Raw genomic sequence first — 12,158 nt, 5'->3', positions numbered from 1 at the left:
CCACCCCAGCCACAGAACCTGCGGGTCTGGGAGGGAAGGTCAGGCTCAGGAAGGTGTCCTGGACTGCCATGGAAAGCTTGGCTTTCCACGCAGAACTGAGAATCAACCCTGCACAGGCTGCCCCATACCTGGGAAGTGGGAAAGATACCCCTGGGTACAGTGAGAGGGTTGTTTCAGGGATAGAGCCAGTGGCTAGTAGGGAAGCTGCTGTGTGTAACCAGAAGGGTGGGAGGGCCCGCGAAGCACAGGTAAACTCAGCTATATTAACCTCAGGAAAGCTGAGCTGGGATGTTCCCAAGACAGGGGACAAGGACCTGCTGGTATTCCCCCTTGCAGACACGTGCCCCCCTTCACAATTCACACACACAGACACAGAGGGCGAATCTCCTCACAAAAGGATGAGGTGTGTGGTGTTGAGTGAGTGGACCTTCCCCCCAGTGAAGGGGAGGGGGGGTCAGTCAGCTCAGGAGAGGTGCTGGGAAGACATTTTTCAGTCTGTATATAGTGCTGGGAGAATGCCCCACACCTGTGGTATAGTTAAACGTGCCGAGTTACGAGTCCCAGGGGGATGGCCATTTGGGGTGTGGCGGAATGGTCTGGTACTGATCTCAGTGAGTAAGGCCAAACTGCCAGCTGCAGGGGAGAATCCGTGTCCAGGAGTCCGACGCACAGCTGTGGTGGGCTGTGTCAATACCAGCCGGGATGGGCACAGCTCCCACTATATCAGTGTGCTCACAGACTATGGGTTCGAGGACACCTGTGTGCTTTTAGTTTGCCATCTCCTGCGAGAGGGACAGGGACTATGCCCATTGCCCACCCTAGCCACGGCTATGGCGTCAGGTGGTGCCATGACAGACGTCAAGTATAGTGAAGTGTTAGTACAGATCCCGCAGAATCAGTGGCAGTCTGTCTCAGCACAGAGACCACTGCTACCTGTCCAGGTGATGTAGTTAATAGCGCACTGATGAGACGGTGACGTGGGTCACCGCCTCTGTGCGCCATTTTAAAAGGGGGAGGTGTAACGATCAGATCAGGTGATCGATCAAATTAACGTATGCCTCCTGTTATGATTATCTGTGCAATCAATGTATGTCTGGTATGTTTGGTAAAATCATGCCGCCTGTGATTATTATGTGGGAGATCAGAACATGTCATGTATTATGTGTGTGGACTATTGGTGACCCAGGGAGTGTAGCCATCTGTGGACTCCTCTGGAGTTAGGATGTGAGATAAGATCTGAGACCCCTCATAAACCAGATTGGGGGGGAGAGCAATAGTGTCCAGCCAACCGGCCAAAGTGGCTCTGGCCCTGCACTAAATGACCTCTTATCACTTGAGGAATGTATAAGATCTACTTCAAAGCAGGGACAAATTCTTTATGGGAAAGATCTAGGGACCTTCACTAGGCTCAGCAAGGGAATGGTTAAAAATCCCAAGGGTGGGAGGGATGAGGGAGGCTGCAGATAAAACCTCTGTACCTTGGGATAGTCAGTGTCACTACCTGGGGGTCTAGCAAAACAGGCTGTAGGCGACGAGAGATTTCTTGTGGAGGATCCCCCCACGTCAGGATCTGTATTTAAGTGTAAGATAGGTTCTGTCTTTTTTCCCTTTTTATTTTTGAAATTGCATTTAAAACTCGTGTGTACTTTTAAAATCACTGTAAAATCTTGTAACTATTTTTGTCTAAAGCTCTGTAGTATTTCTAGGAATAAATAATACATATTCCCAGTTCTGGTTCTGTGTTCCTAAGACTCATTAGCCTCGGAAGAGAAAGGCTGGAAAACGTTACCATTGTTATCTTGTATTGTGTGGTCAGGGGCGAGCCAAGCCGCCCCTTGCGCAGTTTCAGGCGCTAAAATCAGGTTTTGGCTGGTGGCAGTGTACCTCAAGGAAAGGACCCGAGTGTCCTGAGTGAACCCCAGTCACGGCCGGCGCTGCTCAGATTGACGTATCGGAGCAGGCGACCGGTGGGTCCGTGACAGGCACTGATGTCTTTCTCTGATGCTTGAGCACTCAGATAGACACATAGGGGTGTATTTACTGTGGACAGGGTTTTTTATTGGGGGGGGGGTAGGGATTTCGCCCATGGTGGCTGGTTGGATTATATCTAATCTTCTAGAAGGTGCTGGTCAGAGATGGGTAGGGCCTGCTTGGTTGCTGCGAGCAACATCTTCATTATTTAGTAAATATAACCCAGACTCTCTGATGATTGAGCACTCCGACCCACAGGCACACACACACACACAGAGCAGACTTGGGGCCTGATTCATGTCAACGCCCCTCACCAAAGTAGCATGTGGGGGGATGTGTATGATAACACCCTCGTACGTGGCCAGAGGGTAGAGAAATCATTTGATGGTCGCCGATTATCGAATGATTGCTCTCACCTTCGTAATTAAAAATCAGTCTGAACTGACTATTATTGCCACCAGAGATGGCCAAAAAGGGAGCAGGCGCTGACGTCATGTGACATCAGCCGTGTGCCCCTAGTAGGCATCGAACAGCCTGCATTTCCAGGGGAATGCCCAGCGTTTACATGGGAAGCCCCTGCTGCCGGCCCCTCCCCTACCTGTTCGGACACCTCGGCGAGTGTAATACCTGGTAATGTGCATGCGCAGACCCCCCACCATCGTAAATGGGTCAGAATTTGGACCCGTACGAATGAGTCCAATCCTGCACATGCACCCCTGCACCAAATGTACCTAGCAAAACATACACCAAGGGTTACACATATCAAACCTTGAAGAGAGAGAGAGAGAGATAAAGTAAGGCAAAATATCAAAACAACCAATCATCTGCCATTTTATAGGCAGGATGGAGGGAGGGGGTTCAAACTCTGGAGAGAGGTAAAGTGGAAGAATGCAAAGTACTAGTAAATCAGCTCCTAACTGCCATGCTACATGATGTGCTTGAAAAAGTACAGTTAGGTTGGTTCTCTCTCTCTACTTTATCTTCTGTATCTCCAAGGTTTGATACAACTGCCATCAAGAGAGCAACAATAGTATATTAAAGTGATTTCAAAACACATAATGGGGTAATCCTATAAAATACGAAAGGTGCAAGGTGGAATTTCAATTTCTTTTAAACGCCGGCAACGGCACCCGATCTCGCCTCCTTCGCAGGCTGCTTTCATCCAGAATTTGCTAAAAATTGCTCACTACCCTAGCTATAATTGCGGACGTTCGCTGGTTATCCCATCCTGCCGTGGTCGCGGCTACAGCAGGATGGTAGAACCAGCGAACGCATGCAAGTTTAGCTAGGGAAAAATTACATCCCCGCAAAAAGCTCTGAAAAGTGCTGTAAAGATATTTGTAGTATTGCATTTTATTATATGTTGCATTTTATTCCTTTTTATTTCTAGCACTTTGTTTTTTTTTAATATAAACGACTGCACACACAAGTTACAAAGCTGCTAACATATTTCCATTGGCGTAGAATACAATTTTATATTGTGGAATACCATTTTGTGAAATGACAATTTTTTTCCTGTCTGCAATATCTGGGCCGCAGTATTTCGTTCTGACAGTTGTTGAGTGTAAAAAAAATAATATTTGTTCCGAGGATACCGAAAGGAAACATCAATTTTTAATGCCGTATAATAAATTCCAAGATCAAGAGTAGCCTACTGAAATACAGAAAATGCCGGGATATATGAAAAAGATAAGGATATGAAAATGACAAAATAAAATCTAAGGGGTGCCTTAAAATCAATAATCTGCCATGTACTGACGGAAGTATTTCATACAGCGTGTGTGTATATTCACACCCAAATGTCATCTCAAAGACAATCAATATATTCCAGAAAGCTCTGAGAAATGGTCTACGTGTAATCCATGTATGTTTTTCCCATTCGGCAGGCAAAAAAACACTGAAGTATATTTATTAATATGCCCTTGTTCCAATACATGTAAGAAAAACTATGAACGCATTTACACGGCATACACCGTGCGTGTGAGACGCTCACGCGCCCCATTCTCGGCACGATGAGATGGGAAGTTGTGGCCCGCCGGCTGAATGCATCCCTGCCTGCAATGGTTATACTCTATGATGTATTCCGTTTCGTCAGATGCGTCCTGCTCTAGAAATACAGTGAAACGTCCGATCTGATTTGCATTCGGAGCATTAGAGATGCACACCATTACATTGGTCGAGATCCGGCTAGCGACTTTCTCATGGACGCTTAAATCGGCTCTCATTACATCTTGGCCTATGTCTTTATAGTCTTTTCTTTGTGCAATGGGGCTGAGCTGTAATAGAAAAGGGCCTTCACAAAGTTGTAAGCAGAGCATTGTTCAAAATATCTTGGTATATTGAGGCATTAATATTGCCCTTCGCTGGAGAGAAGAGGCCTAGTACAAACCCTGAAAACCAGTCCCATACCATTATCCCGCTCCGCCAAACTTCACAGTTGGCATAATTCAGTCAGAAGAAGTGCGAGTCGTCACTCCACAGAACACCGTTCCACTGATCCACAGTGCAGTGTCAGTGCTATTCACAACTCTGACACTTGGCATTGGACTTGGTGATGTGAGGCAGCTGCTCAGCCATAGAAACTCCTTATATTAAGCTCCCGCTGCAGTTTTGTGCTTTCGTTAATGCCAGTGGAATTTTGGAACTCTTCGGCTCTGGAATCAGCAGACCTTTGGCAACTTTTAAGCACCATGCGACTTACCGGACGTTGACCCTGCTGTTATTTTATGAGATCTCCTGCTTTGTGGCTGATTTGCTGTTATTCCTAAATGCTTCTACCTTTTAATAATATCACTTACAGTTGACTGTGGAATATCCATGAAATTTCACAAACCTTCTTACTGCAAAGGTGGCATCCCATCACAGTACCACACAAAGGTGGCATCCCATCACAGTACCACACAAAGGTGGCATCATATCATAGTACCACACTTGAAGTCACTGAGCTTTTCAGAAGGACCTGTGGAGACTGTATGGCCAGGTGCTTGACGTTATACACCGGTTATAGAGGGCCTGATTGAATCCCTTGAATTCAATAATTAACATATGTGGCCAAATACTATGTCAATATCCGAAGAATACCTCCTTGGTAAAATAACCGAATCCAGGAACACCGGAAAAACTAAAGATGTTTGGCAGTAGGTATAGAATCCAGGGATGCCAGAAACACTAGGCACAGGAACACTGGTACAGGTTAGCGACTGGATGGTAAGTGTCACTGGACACCGGATAGCAACTGGATAGCAGCAGCGACTGGATAGCTGAATTGTGGATGGATATCAGATTGAAGGTAATAGCTCAACCAGCGAATCAGACAGCAGGATTCCCATAGCAGGCTATAGCAGAAGTTGCACCAGCGAGCAGGAAATATGGTCAAGGGATCTTAGACCCCTGGGATAGTTGCCATTTAAGAGAAACAACCAGTGGAGGTAATAAGTAGCCCTGATCATGGAATGTCATGTGACCAAGCCAACATGGTGATGTCCATTGCCGGGAGCTGACAGAGGACCTCTTACTGGACTAGCCAGAGAACTGGGCGCTGTCTACGACTCCCAACCCCTGGTCCTTACACCAGCTGTAAGCCAATCAGACACAGGGACCGATGTGCCCGAGCAGGTTATTATCCATGTTCTGGGCAACAGGGCAAGCAATAGAAATCTTGGGTCCCCATACACTGATATCTGTGGGGGCTACCTTCCCCATCAAGTACAGTGCTGGTAAGATGTGCAATATAATGACTGCCCCAGTGCAGAGTACCTCTTCATTGCACCCTCACCTGTCAGCTGAACAGCAGCACTCAGGGGTCACTTCTCCAGAGAATGGACATCTGAGTGGCAGGGGGGGGGGGTCTAAATGGTTAGGCACCAAGGCGGAAGGGAGGCTGGACATCTGAGTGGCTGGGGACCAGGTGGCTGAGTGGTGTGTGGGGGGGGGGGGGAGGAGGGGGGCTGGCTTTGGGCCGCTCAGATCATCAGGGCCTGACACAGCTATCCCCTTTAAAAAAAAACTTGTGGTTGTGATGGAGCGGAGTGTCCGGGCAGCAGAAGCTGGTTGGGGAGCGGAGTGTCCGGGCAGCAGAGGCTGCGAGGGGAGCGGAGTATCCGGGCAGCAGAGGCTGCTAGGGAAGCGGAGTATCCGGGCAGCAGAGGCTGCGGGGAGAGCGGAGTGTCCGGGCAGCAGAGGCTGCGGGGAAATCTGAATGTCCTGGCAGCAGAGGCTGCGGGGAGAGCGGAATGTCCGGGCAACAGAGGCTGCAGGGAGGAGTGTCCGGGCAGCAGAGGCTGCGGGTGGGGGAGCGAAGTGTCCGGGCAGCAGAGGCTGCGGGTGGGGGAGCGGATTGTCCGGGCAGCAGAGGCTGCAGGGGAGAGCGGAGTGTCCGGGCAGCAGAGGCTGCGGGTGGGGGAGCGAAGTGTCGGGGCAGCAGAGGCTGCAGGGGGGGGGGGGAGCAGAGTCTCCTGGCAGCAGAGGATGCAGGGGGTGCAGAGTCTCAGGGCAGCAGAGGCTGTGGGGGGAGCGGAATCTCTGGGCAGCAGAGGCTGCGGGGAAGAGGAGTGTCCAAACAGTAGAGGCTGCGGGGGAGCGGAGTGTCCGGGCAGCAGCGGTTGCGGAGGAGCAGAGTGTCTGGGCAGCAGAGGTAGCGGTGTGTCCAGGCAGCAGAGGCTGCGGGGGGGTGCGGTGTGTCCGGGCAGCAGAGGCTTCAGGGGGAGTGGTGTGTCCGGGCAGCAGAGGCTTCGGGGGGAGCAGTGTGTCCGGGCAGCAGAGGCTGCGGGGGGAGCGGTGTGTCCGGGCAGCAGAGGCTGCGAGGGGAGCGGTGTGTCCGGGCAGCAGAGGAGCGGTTTGTCAAGGCAGCAGAGTCGTACTTGTTTCCTAGCACGGCGCCCATCACATCGTATACCATAAGCCTTATAATTGTATGCGATGTTACCCGATGTTATACAATTTAAAATCGTATACCATTGTATATGGCATACAATGCGATGGTATACGATTTTAAATTGTATAAGCACCCTAATGGGTGTTTTCAATGTTAATGGCCCCCCTATAAGATTAATTGTATAAGCACCGTAATGGGTGCTTTCAATGTTTAAGCACCCCCACGCCACCCCACTCCTGACACAGCTATCCCCTTTAAACCCCCATGTGGTTGTGGTGGAGCGGAGTGTCCGGGCAGCAGAAGCTGCTTGTGGAGCGGAGTGTCCGGGCAGCAGAGGCTGCGGGGGGAGCGGAGTGTCCGGGCAGCAGAGGCTGCGAGGGGAGCGGAGTATCCGGGCAGCAGAGGCTGCTAGGGGAGAGGAGTATCTGGGCAGCAGAGGCTGCGAGGGGAGCGCCAACCCGAAGCGTGGCGAGCGCAGCGAGCCCGCGATGGGCGGCAGTACGCGTCCTCCGACCTTTTCATACCCCCACTATCCACATCGGTGTGGAGTTGATTTTAGATAGTGTGATGAGCGCAGCGAGCCCAAAGCGTGCCAAGCCCCGCGAGGGGACACGGAATACATGTAAAGTAATACGCGTGCACTCGCCACGCTTCGGGCTCAGTGGCTCGCTGCGCTCGACACACTATCTAAAATCAACTCCACGCCGACGTGTATAGTGGGGGTATGAAAAGGTCGGAGGACGCGTACCGCCGCTGCTCGCCACGCTTCGGGTTGGCGTTCATAGTGGGGGTGGCGTGGGGGTGCATTTAACAATTAAAAATCGTATAGGGGGGCCAAAATCACATCGCATGCGGCTATATGGCATGTGATACAATGCATAAGATTGAAAATCGTGGGCGCCGTGCTAGGAAACAAGTACCACAGAGTCTGTGGGGGAGCGGAGTGTCCGGGCAGCAGAGGCTGTGGGGGGAGCGGAGTGTCCGGGCAGCAGAGGCTGTGGGGGGAGCGGAGTGTCCGGGCAGCAGAGGCTGCGGGGAGAGTGGTGTGTCCGGGCAGCAGAGGCTGCGGGGAGAGCGGTGTGTCTGGGCAGCAGACGCTGCAGAGATGATGAGTGGACGGGCGGCTGAGCAGCCGGGTGGGGGGCTTTAGGGCCCCCTCAGATCATTAGAGCCCGGGACGGCTGTCACTCTTGACTCCCCCCCCCCTGTTGTCAGGCCTGCTGCGCATTAACCTCGCCAGACCATGACACTTGTTAATTTAGAATCCCATGGTTCACATCTAAGGGGTCGATCCTATTAGTGCCGAAGGGTGCGAGTTGCCGTTCAGGCGCTGTTTAAATGCTGAAAAGGGCAGCCGAATTAAGCCGATCTTGCACCCTCCGCTATGGAGGTGGGAGCACTTTTAAGCAAATTCAGTCCACCGTAAAGTGCGCCTGCTGCCATAATGATTTGCGAGTGCGAATCATTTCCAGCTAATATGATCGACCCTTAAGTCTTCATGGAAGGGGTAATTCTGGTTCGTTTACAAAGACAAACGCCTTCTTTAATGAAACCATGTGTCCTGCATGTGGGGCAGATGTAACATGTATAGAGAGAGTTAGATTTGGGTCAGCTATTTTGATTCTGCGCAGAGACATGCAATTTTGACTACATAGTACATATCTCTACTCCCCTATTTCCCCAATAATAAGCCCTACCCCATTTCTGGACAACGGTCCAAAATAAGCCCTACCCCGAAAATAAGCCCTAGCTAAATCACCATTTTTTTCAGCCCCTGTGCTAAACTCCCCCCCCCCCACCCACCCCCACCCCACCGTGCGCATGAAATGGAAGCTGCTGCTATGGTAGCAGCCCAGGTACCACTGAAGCCCCTGCTGGCATCAGCGGTCCCAGGAATGCATTGCGCATGTGACGTCACTGCGCACCTCAAGGACTGAACGGCGTCCGTACACAGGCGGGAGCGGAGTGACTGAATGACAGTGGTGGAAAGGCTGCGTGGCTGAAAAACACAGAAGGGAAGGAAAGTGTATAAGTATAAGGTGATTAAGGGGCATGATGTGGATAAAAGCAGGACTGAGGGGCTAAAACAAGCCCTACAGTGTTTTTTGGACTAAAAAAAATAAGACTGTCTTATTATCGGGGAAACACGGTATATAGTCAACGCAGCCCTGTGTATCTGGCTTCCATTTGTGATGTACGGGAGCAAGCATTGGGATCGCAAGGTTAAAAAAACCTGTGCAATCACCATTCGATTTTGACTATATAGTCAAAATTGTAGGCTAAATTGTACCGTGTGTACACACCATAACTCTCTCTTCACATGTTACATCAGCCCCACCTGCAATGCAATCTCACCTTTGTAGTAGTTTGGCACTTCCTTACCCAGTTTTATCCATCCTGCACAGCTGTTTCACTTAATTAGTATGCTTCCTTCTAAATAGAAAAATGATGACCATTATTGCCTGTTTGGCATGATTGGTAAATCCTGCACCTGATTATGGGGGTTATTCAGACCTGATCGCTGTTGTGCAAATCCGCAACGCGATCAGTTGTTGAACAACTGCGCATACGTACAGAATATAGCGCAACCATCCTTTTTCTGGAAGTGTCAAGAAAAAAGCAGGCATGCCCAAGCATTGTCAGGGAGGACCTGTGATGTCATCACCAGCCTCGATCAGCCTGATTCTGTCGCACTGTTGTGAAAGTGTCAGTTACACACACTTACGCAGACTGGGAAAATCATTTGGTGGTGTGAGTTGTGTATGGATTTGCAGCAGGACAGTGATTAGCAATAATTTTGCAAGTCATAAGCCCCGTACACACGGGGGATATATATCGCTGAGCGATACATTGCTCGCGATGAGCGATATATCGCTCAGTGTCCCGTTTGCATCAGCGACCAGAGATGGTCGCTGATGAAAAAGAAACTGCCAGCTGGTTGCAGGTGTAGGATCACTGCGACCAGTGATCACTACGGTGGAGAAAACGGGAGCGACATATCGCCGGTGCACACTCCCATCGCGGGCAATATGGTCACTCAGCCACCATATTTCCCGCGATAATAGACAAAATCGCTAGCAATAATATTGCTCAGTGTCCCGTTTTCATCTGCGACCAGAGATGGTCGCAGATGAAAATGTCACACTGCCGGGAGAAGAGGCAGTAGAAGTCGCTGGTCGGAGGAGCATGCTCCTTCGACCAGCGACCATTCAGGGGCTGAAAACGGGAGCGCGCACCCGGCGATTTATCGCTGGTGCACACTTCCATCACTGGCAATATGGTCGCTCAGCGACCATATTTCCAGCGATAATTGCTATAATCGCCCCGTGTGTACACAGCCATAGAATTTGACGGCAGATAAGGACCACTTGGCCCATCTAGTCTGCCCCTTTTTATCATTCACAGATTTGCCCAGTGCATGTGTGCTTAGAAAAACTGATGCTGTGTTAAAGTCAAAGGGTGATAACGCCAAGGTTTCCCACCATCGATGTCAAGCTGAAACGAATAGTTTCGTTTTTTCTCTTTCCCTAAAGTGCCGGGACACAGAGCATAGCTCCGCCCCCGCATTTTGATTGGCCCACAGGCCACTCAATCAGAGAAAATGGATGACCATCGATATGCAAAAACATTGATGGTCATCCATTCAATAGTTATACACTATCGATGGCGTTGCACTTTTGCCATCGATGGCAAAGGCAACGATGGCCATCCCTAGCCCCGCCCCCATGTTTTCAATGACTCACAGGCCAAATCAGTCAAACAAAATGGATGACCATCGATAGGTAAAATACACTATTACACTATTGATGGCTAGTTGCACTATTGCCATTGATGGCAATGACATTGACACTATTGATGGCCATCCCTAGGTGCACCTCTAGTTATAGGGATAAGGCTCCAGACTGTGCACATGATTTTACATATCAATATACCGCACAAGACTATGATGTAGTCTCTACAGTGTTTGGAGTTTTTATATTCTCCCCGTGCTTGCGTGGGTTTCCTCCGGGTACCCCGTTTCTTCCCACATTCCAAAAATATACTGGTAGGTTAATTAAATCCCAACAAAATTAACCCTAGAATGTCTGTATGCGTGTACATGTGCTAGGGAATATAGATTGTAAGCTCCACTGGGGCAGGGGCTGATGTGACTGTTTAAATATTTTCTGTACAGCGCTGCGGAATCTGTGCGCTATATAAGAAACTGTTAATTATATTAATTATAGGTACTTATGTAGTAGTTGGGCGCCCACTATTTGCTTAGTGGGCTATTCTGTGTAAGGAAATCACATGACCAGTTTTATTGGCATACAATGCGTGCGATATTACTAAGTAATTCATTGACTGCTTTCCCGCAGGCTTATCGCATCGCATTGTACAACACGATGCAATGCGATGCGATCTTACTAAGTCATTTATTCACTGCTCTCAAAATGGAATGCGATTGCATGCAGTTTTTTAGGGTGCGATGGCAGTAACTGTACTGCAATTTTTAGCCACCCCAAAGCGTTGCGAGCACAGCGATCACCCACTATCCACATCACCCCAAAGCGTGGCAAGCGCAGCGAAGGAACACGTCCTCCCGACCTTTTCATACCCCCACTATCCACGTCGGCGTGGAGTTGACATTATATAGTGTAGCGAGCCCAAAGTGTGGCGAGCGTACGCGGAAAACATGTAAAGTAATCCGCTACACTCGCCACACTATATAAAATCAACTCCACGCCGACGTGGATAGTGGGGGTATGAAAAGGTCAGGATGACGCGTTCCACTGCCCCTTGCCATGCTTCGGGGTGGCGTGGATAGTGTTGTGGTTTTAGGAACACATTCACAGCAGCCATACAACACATCTGAGACAGTAATGTGGACACATGTTAACGTCAAACTGTAAATTTAGTGAATATTGATTAAGATAATTAGTACTCATTACATATTAACAACAAAGTTAATGATTACATATAAGAATAATCATGAAAACATTAAGAACAATAATGATAGGAATAAATAAAATATTATGAACAATAATAATAATGGAGGTCAAAAAATGCAGTTACTGAGAGGGCACTGCAGTACCCTTTGGCAGGAGGGTTAGTGCATGCAAAATCCTTTCAAATGGGTTGTCTGCACCCACACTTCTCCTCTACATAAACTCCTGCAGATATGAATTAAAGTGCTGTCTTGCAGTGCCTCTATGTTGATTATTGCGCCTCTTTGTGGCCCCCCCACATCCGCTCTACATTCTGGGTGTGTGCCCCAGATTCAGGGTCCACGAAATTATATCTATGATTAACCCTATAGTGTTCGTAGCCGGCC

This window comes from Crinia signifera, chromosome 1 (assembly GCF_055691185.1).
Source record: "Crinia signifera chromosome 1, ASM5569118v1, whole genome shotgun sequence".
Taxonomy (NCBI): Eukaryota; Metazoa; Chordata; class Amphibia; order Anura; family Myobatrachidae; genus Crinia; species Crinia signifera.
Note: the sequence above shows the minus strand (reverse complement) of the source record.